A 19,723-nucleotide genomic window follows, 5' to 3' on the forward strand; every position below is an offset into this window, starting at 1 on the left:
TATTTCTTATGCTGTATCAGATTGTTTTAACAATTACTCCATTTTAGTATAATTTGAAATCTAGTACTGCTAGATCATTTTTCTTCATGTTTTAAATTTTTATTACCTTGATATTCTTGACCTTTGTTCCTCCAGATGAATTTTGTTATTTGTCTTTAGTACAAAAAACAAATGATTTCTTGATCATTATGATATTGGAATTAGCAAATTAATGGAGTTAGAATTATTATTGGTATTATATTGACTCAGCCTACACATGAACCATGCATACTTCTCCAATTGCTTTTGTACTGAAAGTGTTTTGCAATTCTGTACATAAAGTTCCCATGTATATCTTTGCAGACAAACACTTCACTTTTTAGTGTTGTCTGCAGTTATTCAAAAGGAAATTGCTCTTTCTATCTTTTTGCTGGGCTTGCATGGTAACAGACTAGTAATGGTATTGCTAGGTCAAAGGTATGCTTGTTTTTTTAGTCCTTTTGGACATAGTTCCAAAGTGATCTCCAGAATATTGAATTAGTTCACAATTCCACTAATGGTTCATTAATGGCTCATTTTTCCCCCTCAGTTCCCCTCCAACATTGGCTAATAGGACAGAAAAGAAAAATGACCAATTTAAAAGAAATGAAGTAGTATCTCAGAATTGTTTTAATCAATAATCAATTAGAGTTTTTTTATGTAGATTACTTCATGTAAAAACTGTTTATATCTTTGAATCATGTAACAATTGGGGTATCACTCATTTTTATAAATTTGAGTTTTCCATTTCAGAAATTTCCTTCAAATTTGTTTTCACAGTTACTATTGTTAAGTGTATTTCCCTCCATCATCCCTCTCTCTCTTTCTCCTTTCTCCCTGTCTCTCCCAAAAGTATTATGCTTCTACCTACCTTCTCACTGCTTATTCAATGGCTCACAAGGCCTGTTTCTGGTTTGCTGGGTCTATGCTTGCACAAATTGCACTGGATTGTGCTCCATTCTCCTCTGAGTATGACAGACTTCTTGCTGACCTTTTAAGTTGTCTTTGGCTGAAAGATTATCTCATCCAATCTTTTATGGGCTTTATTGATCCATAAATTGTCTTATGGAATTATTTAAAGAGGTTTGGTGGAAAGTTCAGGCAAGTATATGCTTTTTCTCCACCATCTTGGCTCTTCCCTCTATCTTGGACTTTCCTTGAAGCAGCTAGCAGCCTCAGGGCTAGGCCTGGATTCAGGAAAACTTGGGTTTGAATAGAGCATCAGATGACTTGTTTGCTGTATGATCATTGTCATATAACATTGCTTTGTCTTAATTCATCGGAGAAGGAAATGGAAAACAATTATAGTATCTGCAAAAATACAAAAACAAAAGCAAAATAAAAAACATGGACAACATGAAGTGCTATGGTCCATAGACCCAGGAAGAGTTGGACATAATGGAACAGTACATTCCCAAGGAATGTATCAATTTCCATAGGCTTAATTATCATATTTTTTTTGGGGGGGGAAACATTCTAGAGCTACATGTCTAAGCTAAATCTTTTTTCCTCATTCTCTATTTCCACAATACCAATCATTTATACTTTTCTATTTGAATGTTCCAGAGGCATCTCTAACTCAACATAGACAAAGCAGAGCTCTTTATTCACGCTATCTAATCTTACACTCTGCCAACCACCCCTATTTCTCCCAAGTGTGCCATCACTTTTCTAGTCTCTGAGGTTCATAAGTTAAATATAAATTTTGGCTCCTCAGTCTCCCTCACACTCTTGTACAATCATTTGGAAAAACCCCACAAATCTCTCAGATATAATCTCCAAACCCTTCTAACATGGCCACACCTTAATTAAATCTCTAATCATCACTCACCTGCTTAGAACAATCTCCTAATTGGTCTTTCTTCATTCCCCATAGCTGTCAAAATTGTTTTCCTTAAGAGGAGACCTGATTTGATCTTGTCATTCCCCTACTTAATCAATTCCAGTAGCTTCCTATTGCCTCTAGGGCACAATATAAACTATTCTGGTTTTAAACCCTGTCATAACTTGACCACATCCTATCTTTCTGGTCTCATTAATCATCAGTTGTTTTCCACACTTCATAGTTTTGCCAAAGAGGGTTTTTCTCCATTCCTCACACATAATACTCCCCCACGTATCATGGTGCCTTTACCCCAGTCATCCCTCATACTTGCAATGTAATTGTTCCTCTCCCTGACCCTCATTTCTTTTAATACTCAATTTAAGCACCTATTTCTAGATGATTACCATCTTTAGGTTTAGCTACAGTATCTTTATTGGGTGTACCTTTATCTTTCATATATATATATATATATATATATATATATATATATATATATATATATATATATATATATATACACACATACATATGAGGTATATGGGTATACACACACATATACATATATATATATACATATGCACATACACATATATATATGATATATAAGATATAGATGGGATATAGATATGGGACATATAAATACATACACACATACACAGTATATATATGGGATAATAATTGGGGATCTAGATATAGGATATATAAATACATACACATACACAGGATTGTATGTATAGACAAATATATCTGATATATAAATACAAGATATGGGATATATATATATGTATACACATACATATATATGAGGTATATGGGAGACATACACATGTACATATATTTGTGTATATGTGTATATATACACATATATATACATATTATATATGTGTGTGTGTGCATATATGTGTGTGTGTATATATATATATATACATATTATATATATACATATTATATATATATATGTATATATATATATATATATATATATATATATATATATATATATATATATATATATATATATGTATGTATGTATGTATGTATGTAGCATGCCCTCCTGGCAGTTACAATTACTAGTCTGCCCTAGGCCCAACAGAGTACCTTTCTCCACTGACTTTTGCAGTGTGAACTCTACCCAGCTCTCCTCTTCTGAGGCCTTCAAAGGTCTCTGGCCACAATCTCTTGAATCTATAGCTTAATAACCAGTAGTGCACTCAAGAACAGCCACGTGTAATCTTAAAAGCCTTTATTATACCTACTCACATAATGCCCTGACTTGTTGGTTCCCTAGTGAACACCTGGTCAGAAGACCCACGTGTTCACTACCAAAATCCTTACCTCTCTGGCCTATCCATCTGCTTGGCTCAGGGAGATAGGTTAAAGAGGGTGACTGCTGTCTGCAGTAGGCTTATAGAGGGCCTGTGAGGTCATACACACAGCCAATCAGCAAGAGAGTCACCCATTATGAAGCTATCTCAATGTGGCTAAGATCCCATCTACAGGGCAGTCCTAATATCCACAGAGAATACTTCTTGGGGCACTCAATGTCCCGTTGTGTTGTGGCGCCGCCCATTTAAAGATATATATATGACATTTTAGAATTATTGAAACCTAGTGGTAAATCTTACTTTTCTGAAGTAGCTAATGATAAAAAGAGCCTTTGGCTAAAGAGAACTTCAGAATCACTGACAAAAGTCCTTAGTTCCCCATCATCATTGTGCATGAGTACACACATGCAGGCAGCAAACACACACACATACATATACATATATACTTATGTGTGTATATATAACATACATATGTGTGTGTCTGTATACACTTGTGTATAGAGTGCTAGGTCTCCAATAAAGAAGATGATATAAAAAATTCCACAAGATACTTGGAAGATCCCTGCACAAAGATGAGGAGAAAAGCTCTAAATCACTATTATTTTAATAAATGCAAATTAAAAACAATTCTAAGGAACCACCTCATATCTATCAGATTGGCCAATATGATAGAAAAGGAAATAACAAATGTTGGAAGGGGTATGAGAACACTGGGATACTATTGTCCTAAGGGTGAAGCTATGAACTGATCCAATCATTTTGAAGAACAATTTCAAACTATGTCCAAAGGACTATAAAACTGTATAGTTTTTGATCCAGCAATACTATTTCTAGATCTGCATCCCAAAAAGATTTAAAAAGGCAGGGAGACCTATTTGTAGGAAAATATTTATAACATCTCTTTTGTGATGATTTGTAAAGAATCGGAAATTGAGACAGCAATCAATTAAGGAATGGCTAAACAAGTTGTGGTGTAGGCGATGAAATATTACTGTGTTAAAACAAATGACCAACAAGTTGACTTCAAAAAAATCTGGAAAGACTTCTTTATGAACTGATACAAAGTGAACAGAACCAGGAAAACACTGTACACAGTAACTAAGCAATATTATACAATAAAGAACTGTGAATGACTTAGCTATTCTCAGCAATATAATGATCGGAGACAATTTTAAAGGACTCATGATGAAAAAATACTGTCTACATACAGAAAAATGGCTTTTGGAATTTGAAATGTAAATCAAAGTATACATTTTTTCTTTTTTGGTGATTTTTCTTTCTTTTAATCTGTTTCTTCTTTTATAACCTAATATGGAAATTAGTTTTACACATATATCACTTATATCAAATTGCTTGTCTTCTCAATGAGGGGAGGGGAAGGAGAATAGAACATTTGTAACTTGTTTTTTTTAATATGAAAGATAAAAATTCTTCTTATATGTAAGTGGAGGAAAATAAAATATTATTGATTTTTTTAAAAGATGAGCTATCTTTGTTCTAGTCCCTGTTTTGCCACTTAGTACCTGTATGATCTACATCAGGCCAGGACACTCCATATGGGGAAAGAAACACAGATTGGTTTCTTTCTAACCAGAATCCCTCTATCCCAATTCTATTCTTGCCACTCACTCCCTGTGTTCCCTTTCCTTCTATGGACCTAAACTTCTTCCTCTGTAAAAGGAGGGTGCTTTACTAGATGGCCTCTGCCTTCTCTATGCCTTCCTTTTCTATGCCCATGATACTATGATTAGATACTGTCTGAAATTCCTTCCACTCTTTGCAGTCTAATCCCAGAATAGCACCAGATTCCAGTCAGCCAAGTATGGTTGGCTACTAGGCCACCCATGCCCTCTCCTGTACTTTATTATTAATGGCCAGCCACAGTCATTGGAAAGCCCCGACTGGGTTAGAAATCTACAGAATATTTTTATGTTCTACTTACCGCTCATACACAGTCACCACAGACCTGAGGTAAAGTTAAGGATTTATTTTTCCTTACCAAATAGGCCTTTCCTCCAAATTCCCAGACACACCCCAGTTATCCCTGCTTCAACCAAATGGAAAACAGAATGATTATATCAAGGGGTTACTCCAAGTCTGAAGCCAAATGTGAACAGAATTGTAGGTACTCCTTTTGTACCTACCTACCTTCTTTCCTTCCTTCTCTCCTTCCTTTCTTTCTTCCCTTGACCAAGCTCCTTCTTCCCTACTACTGCACCCAGTCAGTCATGGGCCTGACCTGCTTTCACAACTATGGTCAGCCTACTTATCTGGTTTGATGTCTTCCAGCTGGGCCTTGGTTTTTCTTGGCCTCTTGTTTCTCAGCTGTTTCCACTTTAGTCCCCAAGTTTACAGGGAGTGTGGTGGATCCCTCACTCCTTGTTCCTCATGCCAAGTCACAGGGAGAGGATGAAAAATCAGTGGGACAAATATGGTTCTTTCTGGAACATCTTCACCTCTGGACCAGAGGTTAGGATAGGGAGCTACAGAAATCCTTCTAGACTGAGAAAAAATGACATTTAAGTCTTCTGGATTATTCTCCCTGGCTTCTCTTGTAGAAACTGACAAGTATAGAAATGCACAAATTATCACAGAAGCTCAGAATTGGAGGGGAAGTTTAGGCCATCTAGACCAATCCATAATTAAGCAATAAATCAACAAAAATCTATTAAGAACTTTTGGTGCGCCAGTCCCTATGCTTGGCCCTGAGGATATAAAGTAAAAATAAACTGGTCCCTGCCCTCAGAGAGCCTTTATTCTCAATACATTGAACTTCTGTTTGCAGAACTTCAAAGACATAAAACATATACTTGATGAGAACCCCCATTCTCTTCTGGTTCTTAGGGCTAACATTTTTTTTAATTTGGCTAACATTAATTTAATTCTACCTCGTTGTAAGTCCCCAAAACTGTCTCTAGGTCTGTCTTCGAAGTCTTTTTTTTTCCTATGACATCCCTCTAAATGTTCAAGAGCTCCCATAGACTGTTCTCACCCAAGTCTTTTCTCCTACATGCTAAATGTCCCAGTATATGATTGTCTTCATGTTCAGAGAACATAGAACCTGAGTTTTGGAAGACTTTAGTTGGAGTCTTGTGGGAGATAGGTAGGTAGAAAGATAAATAAGTAGGTAGGTAGGTAAATAGACAGACAGAAAGAATAGATGATAGATAGATAGATAGATAGATAGATAGATAGATAGATAGATAGATAGATAGATAGATAGATAGATAGATAGATAGATAGATAGATAGATAGATAGATAGATAGATAGGTGATAGATAGAGGTAAATAGGTGGATAGGTAGAAGTAAATAGATGGCTAAATAGAGGTAAATAGATGGATAGATAGAGGTAAAAAGATGGCTAGATAGTGGTAAATGGATGGATAGATAAAAATAGGTAGATAGATAGAAGTAAATATGTTGATAGAAGTAAATAGATGGATAGATTGGTAGAGGTAAATAGGTGGATAGATAAATAGAAGTAAATAGATGGATAGCTAGCTAGCAAGATAGATAGAGGTAAAAAGATGGATAGAGGTAAATAGATGAATAGATAAATGATAGATAAATAGCAAGATAGATAGAGGTAAATGGATGGATAGATAGGCAGACAGATAGATAGATAGATAGATAGATAGATAGATAGATAGATAGATAGATAGATAGATAGATAGATAGATAGATGGATAGATAGATAGATGGATGGATAGAATGAGCATTCATTAAGAGCTCACTACCTACTAAGGACTGTGCCCAGTGCCTGGAGATACAAATGTGAATAAGCAAGCCATGTCCTAACAAGCTTACATTCCAGTTGGGGAAAGATAACATTCATTGAATTAAACATGTCTTGAGAGCCTTCTGAAATGATGATCAGGGGTGGAGGCTCACCAATAAAGAGAGTGGGACTCAAGAGTGAAAGCATCTCTATAGTGCAATCTTTGTCTGTGAAGAAATTGAGAAATCTCTAGAATGATGAGTAGGACTGGAGTGGTTCTAGGCAAATCATTTCTTCTCTCTTTTCAGTTTCCTCCTTTGTAAAATCATGAGCCTATCCTTGTTTGTCCCCAAGATCACTTTCAGCCCCAAATCTAAAGATGCTATGAATCTATGGCCCTATGAAACAACCTAACATGATTTGGAATAAAAGGGAAATTTTGTCAAGGGGAAAAGGGGGAAATCCTGGTTTCTTGGATTCTACTGAAGGTCAATTCTGATCTGGCTATGGCTCACATACACCAAAGAGATTTACCTCTTATCTCCCCTCCTCTTTGTCCTTTTTTTAAATTTTGGCTCCTACCTAAACCTTCATACCTTGACTAAAAAACCTTTTCTTTAAAAACAACAGATTACTTTAGTAAAGAGGTATGTGAAGGTTGATGTTCATGCAGGCATGTGTGTGTGCTTGTTTCAATTTGTATGGTGTGTGTGTGTGTGTGTGTGTGTGTGTGTGTGTGTGTGTGTGTGTGTATAGGAGGAAGAAAAGGAAAAGAAAGCGGAGAAGGAGGAGGAGAGAAGAGGGAAGGATGAGAAGAGGGGATCTGCTGGTGCATGACCGTAAATCATTCTCATTCATTCTGAAAAGGCGTATTTTTCCTTCCAGCCTCAAGGCCCAGTAGTCCTGAGAAGAAGCAATCTGTTTGTTTCCTCCCCCATACAGAACAGAAAATATTAAAGTCGACCCACAAAACAAAACAGAAATCTCCCCCCCCCATTTCTAGATTATGCTTAAATTTCTGCCTTCTGATTCCTGAAAGGGGGAGTATTGGGTGAGAGCCAAGCATAAAGGACAAGAGCTGTTCTGCTCCTCCTGTAGCCCCAAAGTAGACCCCCCCTTCCATAGCCAAAGGATGTGAAACTGAGTCCAGAATCTCCTGTCAGCACGGGAGTAGCTTCTGCCTTCTCTTGCTCCATCATCCATGTGACCCTGGAGAAACTCCAGGGCTTATTACATCTGGCACCAGCCTCTCAGGTCACCCTGACCCAGAACTTCCTGCATTCCCCAGGCTTGGCAGCTGGACCAGCCCTGGCAGGGGGAGGGGGAAAGGGGAAGCTTGGAAGAGAGCTGACAAAGTCTTCATGGCTCAGCCCCCACAGAATCCCTGCCAGCAGACAGGACTATGTGTTTCCCATGCTGGTCATTCATTCTCCTCAGCCAAGCTCGCCCCTTTTCCCTGACCCAAGTCAATGAGCCGAAAGCAGGAGAGTTGCCAGTGCGCACTCCCAGGTTAAAATGATTTCTCTTTGTATCCATCTCACAAACAGCTACATTCCGGGAGAGCAGACACACTTTGCTCATTCTTCCTGTTGCCCAAAGACTGATGCTTTGCCTGGATGCTCAGCAAAGGGGCAAATATTCAGGATGTAGAGAAGATTTTATTCCTTCCCAGAAATGCAAGGTCCCCACCGTGAACTAGAAAAATGATAGTAAAATCCCAAGGAAAGGAACAAATTCTGCTTTTGTTCTGTAAGTGACCTTGGTTACTACCCTTGGAGGTAGCCATGATTTTGCATATGAGAATTTACTCTTCTGATTTCTGCAGGAATCAGTCTTCTCTTGCATCCTCATCTTCTATGATTCTGGATCAAGTGGTTTCCAGAGACTCTTTGCAGAAGAATCCCCAAGTCTCTGAGGAAGAACCTATAGAGAGACTAATAAGGTCAGGCCATACTGAACCATAATTTTGTTTCCCAGTTCCCCAACAAGTATTCCTATAACCCTTTGCTTATAGCTCTTGAAGGTAAAAAATCATACTCCCTTTAAGTTAGGCCCCTCCACCTTGGGACATCTAAATGGTTAAGTAGTTTGCTTCTTGGTCAATAACTGGACAAACAGAACAAGTCCAAGGTTTTTCCAATTTTCATTTTTTCATTCTTTTAGGTTCCTGAAGATAGTGGCCATAGACCCTACTGAGTTTTTTCTTCTTCAGATGAAATAATTCCACAAAATATAGTGAATATACTTGAATGAATGAATGAAAATGCATTTATCAAATGTTTACTATGAGCTGATCTCTGAGTTAGGTGCTAAAGATACAAATAAGCAAGGTTATCCGTGTCCTCAAGGAGCTTACATTTTAATGGAGTAGTCAACAAATCCAGTGAAATCCTGTGATGAGCAGGAAGGAATATTTTAGGTCATGAAATCAAGGAATATTCTGATTCTTTTAATATTTCTGAAATCCCCAACTACTATTGTTCTGCTCATCTGCCAATCTCCATTTTCTCTCTTTCTCCATTGGTCTCTCAGCCACTTGGGATTTTGATTCTTTGACAATGCTGCTTCTCCATTCTCCCCCCAAAACATCACAAGCAGAATCTTGTCATTTAAAAGATGGGAGTTTGTAGCTGTGAGCAGTCAGAAATTCTGAACACTCAGCATAATTAACAAAAGAGAATCCAACTTGCCTTCTACCTCCTTTCCAACAGAGGGACCAGTTCACTGTGCTTTAATAATGCCTGTTCTGAGTCACTATACTAACGTTAATGAACTCTCCATTTAGCCATACTTCATAAGTGAAGCAATAGGTATTTTTCTTTTTTCTCCCCCAGAAGACTATTAAACCCATTTCTTCTGAGATTCACCCCATTTAAAGAGGAGTTCAAAAATGGTTCTAGGTAAGATGTTGTCTCTTCAATAGCATCCACCAAAAGCACTTAAATAGCTTCAAGAGAATCCTTCATCCATTTAGAACTTGTTCATGATATCCTTAATAGCACAAACAAATACCATGGGTGAGTGTAAGTTTTTCTGTTTTAATTTGCTTTTGAAACTGGCTCTGTCTCACAAAATCCACAACTTCCTTTAAATATCATCCTCCGTACCCCTTTTGACACATAGACCTCTGCCAAGTACCAAGTTACTGGTACTTGTCCTCATAATAAGCTTCCTAAATGTCCTGATAGAGACAGTTTATCTATTTTCATATTTACTCATCTGTGAGCATCACAGCCTTCCTCCATAGAATTTAAGCTTGTAGAAGGCAGACAATGCTTCCTTCTTGACTGGGCTTTCAGGGCCTCCAGCAGTGGCAGTTGCTTCACAAATGTTTGCTGACTGAGAATAGAAAGCTAAAAAGACCAATGATCACTGCCTTCTGGGAATTTAGCAAATACTGGTTAACACTGATGATCAAAGACCTATGGAAAAAGGTTCTTTCAAGAATTTCATTGCTCACATGATCTTGAATAATCACACTATAGGCTTGAGGGACACCTTGATAGGCTTCCCCTTCTATTGTACCATATCATCCAATCCTTTGAGTTCTCTTGTTTCTTGCTGAACCACATATTTCAACCTATTTAGTTTGGAGTTCTGTCTATAAGGGGACATCACTCCAGGTTGCATTTGCCATCCCTACTCTAGTACCCTAACACATGAGTAAGACAGTGGGCTGGATTATGAAAAATAGTCCCTATCATAGGATCCTAGATTTACAACTGTTAGGGATCTTAGAGGCCATTACCAGATCCTTCATTTTACAGATTTCAAGAATTAAATATTTTTAATTAATTTTTTTAATTTTATAATTATAAAAATTTTATGACCATATATATGCATGAGTAATTTTTTTATAACATTATCCCTTGTATTCATTTTTCCAAATTTTCCCCTCCCTCCCTCTACTCCCTTCCCTAGATGACAGGCAATCCCATACATTTTACATGTGTTACAATAAAACCCAGATACAATATATGTGTGTAAAGCCCATTTTCTTGTTGCACATTAAGTATTAGATTCCAACGGTATAAGTAACTTGGGTAGATAGACAATAGTGCTAGCAATTTACATTCACTTCCCAGTGTTCCTTCTCTGGGTGTAGTTGTTTCTGTCCATCATTGATCACCTGGAAGTGAGTTGGATCTTCTTTATGTTGAAGATATCCAATTCCATCAGAATACATCCTCGTACAGTATTGTTGTTGAAGTGTACAGTGATCTTCTGGTTCTGCTCATTTCACTCAGCATCAGTTGATGTAAGTCTCTCCAGGCCTCTCTGTATTCCTCCTGCTGGTCATTTCCTACAGAGCAGTAATATTTCATAACCTTCATATACCACAATTTACCCAACCATTCTCCAATTGATGGACATCCATTCATCTTCCAGTTCAAGAATTAAATCTAATGAAGGAAATGAGACGGCCAAGATCATATATACCAGCACACCTTGCTTCACTATGGCTCACTTGAAAATAATCAGAGATTTATTTTTCCTTTAAAAAAACAACAGCAACAAAACAAATTGAAGGTTTATGACAATTGCCTTCAGCAAGTCTTTCAGGGTTATTTTCCCATCATGTGCTCATAATTTATCTGTTACATTTTTGTAATTCTTGCAATATTTCAAACTTTTTTTTCATTATTATTATATCTTTTATGGTAATCTGAGATCAATGTTTTTTGACTCTGCTATTATACTTATTTGGGGGCTTCAAGAACAGCACCCATATAAGATGGTGAACTTGATTGACAATTGTTGTATGTGTTCTAACTACTCCACCAATATCTGTCCTCCATCTTTCTTTCTCTCTGTAAGTTCCCTGGGACACAACAATATTGTAATTAGACCACTGAATAATCTTAGAATGATCTCTAAGTGTTTAAATGAAAGGAAAAATTGATTGTTGAGGCAAACTTCATTGTTTTATCTTAAGAAATTACCACAGACACCCCACCCTTCAGTAATCAACATCCACATCAGTCACTGGGCATCAACATTAAGGCCAGAAAGAACAAAAAACAGGAAAAAAAATATTCACTGAAGGCTCAGAGGATAGCACATTTTTGTAATAAAATATTTTTATTAAGGTTGTATTTTTAGGCACAGCACTATCACATGTTTAATAGACTATAATATAGTATAAACACAATTTCTATGCACTGGGAAACTGGAATCTTCATGTGGCTCTACATTGCAATATCTGCTTTATTGCCATGGCCTGGAACTGAAACCTAATATCTCAGAGCCATACCTGTATTGTAAATGGAGCAAATAGAATTCAATCCTGGGACATGTGATACCAATTGCTCCATTCTTTCCCATTTACCATGATTTCACTCAGTACTCTATAATTTCAAACAGAGGCATAAAGAAAGAAATGTTCCTCTTGGCTTTCTAAACACTAGCTTTTAGATGAAGCCTTTTCCAATCCCTCTTAATTCTAGGGCCTTCCTTCTGTCAATTATCTCCAATTTATTGAGCATATATCTTTGTTGGTACATAGTCATTTCCATTTTGTCTTCCCTATTGAACTGTGGACTCTTTGAAAATGATTGCTTTTACATTTTCTCCAGTGCTTAGCACAGTGACTGGACTAGACTAAGTGTTTACTAAATGTTTGTTGATTAATAAATGGCTTGCCCAGGGTCACACAACAAAAGAAACATTTCAATTAAAGTCTTCCTGACTTTAAGGCCTCCACTCAGTCCACCACACCATGCTCCCTCTGGATCAGTCCCTAAGCATTTAGTAAGCACTTAGTATGTGCTTCTTAGGCACTGGGAATATATAGATATAGATATAGATATAGATATAGATATAGATATAGATATAGATATAGATATAGATAGATATAGATATAGATATAGATATAGATATAGATATAGATATAGATAGATATAGATATAGATATAGATAGATATAGATATAAATATAAATATAGATATTGATATAAATATAGATGTAGATATAAATATAGATATAAATATAGATATAGATATAGATAGATAGATATTTATATCTATCTATCGTTATCTATATCTGTATATATATATATACATGTACATATATATGTATACATATATTATATATATTTATTAAACTATCCTTTCATTCAACAAGGTTATATCTTGTTACAAGATAAAAGGACTTGTATCAATATAGATAGAATAAGTAAAAAACAAATATAAGGGAGTTCAGAATAAAGAGGTTAGAAGGTGGGGCACTAGCAATTGAAGGAAGGTGATCAGAAAAAGCACCAAGTAGAATGTGGCCTCTGAAAGGGTCTGGAAGGAACAGAAGAAATGCATCAGAGAAGATGAATTTGTTCACATCAGACACTATTCAAATAGGTAGAACAGGGAAGAGTGAAAACTAGGAACATTGTCTAGTGCAGTGTGTCTGAGACATTGAATATATAAGAAAGAACAAGAAATAAGGCTCAATGAGTAGTAGCTTAGAGCCAGACTGTGAGGACTTGAAATGGCAAAATCAAAAGAGCCCATCTTGTAGAAGATAATTAAAGAGACTCTTGAAGGCCTTTGAGTAGCCAAGTGACAAAATGACATCCTAATAATAAGGAGTATTTGACAGAAAGGAGATATAGAAGCAGAAAGACCACTAGAGTTGGTAAGAAATGATGAGAGTCTGACAGGCAGACAGCAGTAGAGGAAATGAAGGAATAGAGTGAAAAGAAGTGGGAGAAATCAAATGATTGTAAATGAGAAAGGGAGAAAGGGGGAAGTCAATTATGGAAACTGAAAAAAGGCATATTTCAACTTGCTATAGAAGAACGTCAGGACTTACTAGTCATTAAAGCCTTGCATAAAAGGAATGGCCTGCCTCTGGAGAGCATGGGATCTCCCTTGGTGAACACATTTTTATTTTTTTTAAAGTGAGAGGACCATGTCCTACCCATGCTATATTTCATGATACGGTGGGATGTCAGTGTAGAACCAAATATACATTGTTAGACAATAATGTGATGATTTGTTCTACTTAATTGTTCTTCTTCCAAAAGAAACTGTTATTGAGGGGAATGGGATGAAGAATCAGATTTATTTTTTAATTTTAAAGTCATCAATAAAACTCTTTTTAAAGTATCCTTTTTTCTATCAGAGACAAAGACTATGGGAGATAGCAAGACAAATGTAGTAAATAAATTGTTTTAGCAAAAACAGAAAGATCTGAAGACAAGCATGCCATCCCTACTTGTTGCTCTCATCTTGCCCATTCTAGGTCCATACTAACCTTCCTCCATAACCAATTGTCTAATCCTGATTAAGGCAATTAGAAATTTCCCTCAGTGCATTAGAAATATGAAACAACTCTGAAGAAATACTTCTTTAAAAACTATGTCAGTTCAGGGATGGACCATTTGTTTCCTTTTTGAAACAAAGGACTTTGGAGAATATAGCTAAAACATGCTTGACAAGATGGTTTTCCAGTTGTCCTGGACTCAACGTTGCTGTGAAGTAGTATGGGCTAGGGTATCAACCCCTAGCCAGAGGAAGAGGGTCTCACCTGCTTTTCTATAGCTACATCCAGAATGGAAAATGAAAAGTCTCTCTGATGAAAGATTCTCTTGTGCTAATAATCCAGAGCCCATTGAGACCTTGGATTTCAAAGGCTTCCTTTTGGGAGTCTGAGTCAATGTTACCGATGACATCCTTGAAAGCCCTCAGGATCCTGCAGAGGGTTCTTTAGCTCAAACACACAATTCATCTGGCAAAAAACAAGATGTTTCTCCAATAAAGTTATGAAAAGCTGCCTCTTTAGAAGCCAAAATTAATATTCCTCCTGTTCTTAGTTATGGCCTGTAAGGTCACTGGACTTAAAGGGCTAATTCTCAATGATGAAAGCTTTGCAATTCATCTTTTGGTCTGCACAGAATTTTAGTCCAGTGAAGTCAGGTCAGAAAATAATAAAAAACAACAACTCAAAGGGAGTTTGATTTCTGAAAAAAAAATTAATATGTTTAGATAGAAATAAATGTAAACAGATGAGATTAGCTCTGCATCTATAGAAACAGCTAGCAACAGAGTATTGATCAGGACCTCTGATTTTCTCAGAGTGGGGAGACTTAACTGATGGTGAAGACTGGCAGTTTGCTTCTAACTTCTGCTTTCAGGAAGTTGCCTCAAAGCAGAGATAGGGCATGTGACTTAGGCAGGTACACAAGGTCAGTATGTATCAGAGGTACATTCTGCACTCCTATGTCACTGTGCTTTCTTTATTGTCTTTGTTGATATACTTCTACTTACAGGAATCTCACTACCTCAAAAAGCACTAATTTTAGGATAGCTCTGAAAGTTAAAAATTCTTTGTTCCATTAATTAATGAGATATTTCTTAAATTATTTTTCCTGCAACTTCCATTCCTTTCCTATCTGTACTTCTCTCTTATAGAACTAGACCAAATAGGGATGTTCTAGTTTCCACCTACAATCAAAAGTCAGAAAATAATAAAATTTTTGAATTGGAAACAATGTTAGTCATGCAACTCAGTCTCCATGTGAAGAGCTCCATAACGTGAACTTACTACCTCCTACACAGCCCATTCCCTTTTTTGATAGCTCTGTTAAAAATGATTTCTTTATATCAAGATGAAATCTGTCTCTGTTCACTTTAGTTTTCCCATGTTTTGCCCTGCAGAAACAAAATGAAAAAAAAAAGTCTTCTACATAAGAGATGTTCAAATAATTTAAGACAACTAGCATGGTACCCCCTAAAACTTATCTTCCTAAGGGTGAACATCCCCAGCTTTTTCAACTATTCATGCATTCAAGATTGTAAGCTTACACGATCACCCATCCCTAGACAGGAACCAGTTTATCATTTCTTTCTAAAATGCCCTTTCAACTCTTGAGGAGATTTATTATGTCCTATCTCATCCCAGTCCATCTTCTCTTTTCAAAACTAGGCGTCCTTTTGTTGTTTCAAACACTGCTCTGTCTATACAGTCCTAGCCTTGACTATCTCGATTGTGCTCCTCAGTTTTCTGGGATTCTAATTTAAAATAAAATAAACTGCACTATCTAAAACAGAGAATAAACATCCAGATACTGCAAAATATTCACAACCTTGTAACATATAAAAAGTTCTAGAGACATTGTTTCTGGACAATGAATCTTGTTATCAATAATGCTAATGGATAATTAATAAAAGGGCTCAATAGAACTCTTGAATGCCAAAGACCCCTCATAGAACCCACTCAATACTCATGTACCCTCAGAAAAGGAGTAATTCCTAAAGGTGGTAATCTTCACTGACTGATTAGCAATTAATAAGAAAAAATGGATTTTATAATAAGAGGTGGGCTTATTTGAATGAGGGGTTTGGAGCTCCAATCACTTAGTCTTGAACAAGAGAGCTATCTCTTATCTAGATTACCCTGGACTACAGCAAACAAGACAAAAGGCGATCCACCTTTATTGAGACCTGGCTGACTTAAACAAAGAAGATCAGATTTTACAATAGATTAGAATCTCTTGTAAGGTTTTCCTAGCTGGGTTTCAGCTCAACCAAGATAAAATGGTCTAAGTGGGGTAAATTTGGGGGCAAGATCAGAAATCTCCCTAATAATCACTTCTCTCATGAAAGAATACTCCAAATTATTAATAAGAGAAATGCAAATTCAAAAAACCTGGAGACTTCATAGCACACTCTGAAAACTAGCAAAAATTATGAAAGACGGCAAGAGAAAAGGTTGGAGTGTTGTGGGATTGTTGATGGAGCTGTGAAATAAAACAGTTCATAGATTAATTTTGAATTATTTCAATAAAGTGATTTAAATGTCCACATCCTTTGAACCAGAGATTCCACTCTCTTTAGGACACGTATCCCAAGGAATACATTATGAAGAAGCTATCCTCTATATGAACCCCTATTTTTAAATAATTTAAAATGGCGCTTTTGAAATAGCAAAAAAAAAAAAAAAAAAAAATGGAAACCAAATAAATGCCCACCCATAGGAAAATGGTTAAACAAATCATAGTACATGAATGGAATGGAATACAACTGTTCTGGAAGGAATGATGTTTGCTGAATACAGAAAATTATGGGAAAAACTCATGAATTGATGAAAAATGAAGTCAGCAGAGTCAAGGGAGAGGGAGGAATATGCCCAGTGATTATAATGAAGATGTTCCAAAATTATAAAGATTAAGCAGGATTCTAAGGAAGAGATGTGAAGTGACATTCTCAGCCTATTCTTTCTTAGAGGTAAGAGAATCAGAGATGGTACACATTGCATATTTTGGGAGGATTTTTCAATGCATTAATTGGTTGTGCTGTTTTTTGTTTGTTTTTTTCCTTCTTTAAAAATGTTATGTTTTTTAAGCAGGATGGATCCTGGGTGGAAGGTGATACTGGGTAAAACTATGGTGATATTAAAAAAAAATGAAAAACTCATTAAACACACAGTTTAAAAAATCATCCTGATAGTCCCCTTAGTACAACAACTAATCAACAGGCATTAATTAAATCATAGTGTAAGACATTGAGAACAAGGGGGGGCGAGGAATGTACTATGTTTTTGTCTCTGTTTATCTCAAGGTAGATATCATCATCTGTTATAAATCTAAGTTTTCCAATTTGTTTTAAGTTCACAAACTCATCATTTCCTACATCTTAGCAATTTTCAAACCTTTTATTATGAAGTTCTTTTTGATAATCTAAAACAATATTGATTGATAAATATACAGTGTAGTTGCCCTAGTTTTTCTCTTTTGAGTAAATCAATTTTAACTTTAACTTTGCCTGAGATCAATGATTATTACCCCTACTTTTCCCCTAATAAATTCTATACCTGCTCATTATTCTTATATTTATACACAATTTTTATTTCCTATCCCTTCCGACTCTTCTGTTTTACTTCTACCTACTATCTGACCTTGTTATTTTTTAACCTATTCTGCTTCCAAAGATCCCTCCCTTATCCTCCCCTTTTACCCTTTCCTTCCCTCTTTATCCCATTTCTGTTCATCTACACACCTTATCACAAACCCAATCATCTACACACCTTTCTATCTTCCTATTCCTATTCCCTCCCCCTCTTATTTCTTTATGAATTTAGAAGATTTTTATACATATATATAGCTATAGCTATATGTATGTATTATTCCCTCTTCAACCCATTCCCAAAATGAGTAGGAGTGCAGAATTCCTAGTCCTCCTCCCACATCTAATTCCTCTGTGTCAATTCATCTTCTCTCACCTCATTTGTATAACAAGTTTTCTTTTTAGCTTTTTCTGCACAGTTTCACTGTTTAGACCCACATCATATTCAGTTCTACCCCATTCTTTTTTTTTGAACTATCCAATTACTGGTTGACAATCTTAGACACATAGTTTACTTTTCAACAAATAAAACATGGATTGTCTTAATGAGTCCATTGAAATTTGTCCTTGATGTTTATAAGATATTTTTCTTGGATCTTATATGTCAAATTTTCTGTTAAATTCAGGTCTTTTTGCCAAAAAAAAAATCCCGAAATTATGGCAATTCCTTGAATGTTCTTTTTTCCCCCATTCATTATTATGCTTACCTTTGCTGGCTATAATATCATTGCCAAAATCATAGTTTTTATTTGTTGATATATAGTGGTCCAAGACCTATGAGCTTTTAATGCAATCCCAGCTATATCTTGGGTTATTCTAATTGGGCCTAATCTTTTAATTATGTTGTGCATGTGTGAGTTTTTTTTTCTTTCTTTCTTGTTGCTTATATTTTCTCCTTGACCTGAGGGTTTTAGAATTTGGCTCTTGATGTTTCTGTAAGTTTCCTTTGTAGGATCTCTTTCAAGTAGTGATAGGTGGATTTCATCTATTTCTAGTTCTCCATCTTTTTCTAACACTTCTAGATAATTTCCTTTAGTTATTTCTTGTATTATGATATAGTTTATTTTTTTTTTATCATAGCTTTCAGGTAGTCCAATTATCCTTATATTTTCTCTTCTTGTTCTGTTTTCCAGATCAGTTGTTTTTCTCATGAGATGTCTAACATTCTCTTCTATTTTTTCATTCTTTATATTTTATTTTATTCTTTCTTGGTCTCATAGCTTTACTGGCTTCCCCTTGCCCAATTCGAGTTGTCAAGGAGTAGTTTTCTCTCTTAAAATTCTGGATCTCCTTTTTCTAAGCCTCCTGCATCATGCTATCTTTCCCCTCTTTTTTTCTTTCTTCTTTCCTTCCCTCTTTCACTCTTTTTCTCTTTCCCTCCTCTCCTTTTCTCCTTCCTTCTTTCCTTCCTTCCTCTCTTCCTTCCCTCTTTCTTTACTTCTTTCCTTTTCCATTTCCCTCTTTCATTCCCTTCTTCCTTCCTTTCTGCCTTCCCTCATTGCTTCTAATCTTCCTTGCTTTTTTCTTTCCTTTTTCCCTCCTTTGTTCCTTCCTTACTCCCCTCTTTCCCTCCTCTCTTCCCCTTCTTCTCTTTTTCCCTTCTCTATTTCTCTCCTTTTTTTCCTTCCTTCCTTCCTTTTTTAATTTTCTTTTTGAGTCCTTTTTAAAAATAAAATTGCCCATCAAATCACTCTGAAAAGGTTTCATATGAAATGTGATAATAATAGGAGATTTGCAGTCGATGAAATTCATTCTTTGAAAGCCCATAATTCATGTTATTTCCTTGCCTTTCCCAGTGGGGAGTCTTTTAGTTATGCTTGCATTACATTGTAAACAAAATAAATCTTCATATCTACATTCCTTGAAAATATTTGATAATGACTGGTGACAATTTTATTTCTTTTTCTTAATTAGATAACTAAGGATTATACTTGTTTATTTCTAGTGGAAAATGAATATTCATTTAGCTTCAGGATTTTGAATTGACAGGGATTG

At 36.0% G+C, this 19,723-nt stretch overlaps 1 protein-coding gene across 2 annotated transcripts in view; it reads right to left on the reverse strand.

Moving 5' to 3' along the window:
- The window catches only part of TPRG1 (tumor protein p63 regulated 1), a 242,034-nt gene extending 236,645 nt beyond the window's left edge, over positions 1-5,389 (reverse strand). The window contains exon 1 of one of the 2 annotated variants that reach the window (XM_074297891.1): positions 5,317-5,389. The gene's annotated coding sequence lies outside the window, so the exon portion shown is untranslated. The remainder of the gene's footprint in view (positions 1-5,316) is intronic. The other variant, XM_074297889.1, reaches the window with a different exon arrangement.
- Positions 5,390-19,723: the final 14,334 nt, after the last annotated feature.

This window comes from Sminthopsis crassicaudata, chromosome 3 (assembly GCF_048593235.1).
Source record: "Sminthopsis crassicaudata isolate SCR6 chromosome 3, ASM4859323v1, whole genome shotgun sequence".
NCBI classification, from domain to species: Eukaryota; Metazoa; Chordata; class Mammalia; order Dasyuromorphia; family Dasyuridae; genus Sminthopsis; species Sminthopsis crassicaudata.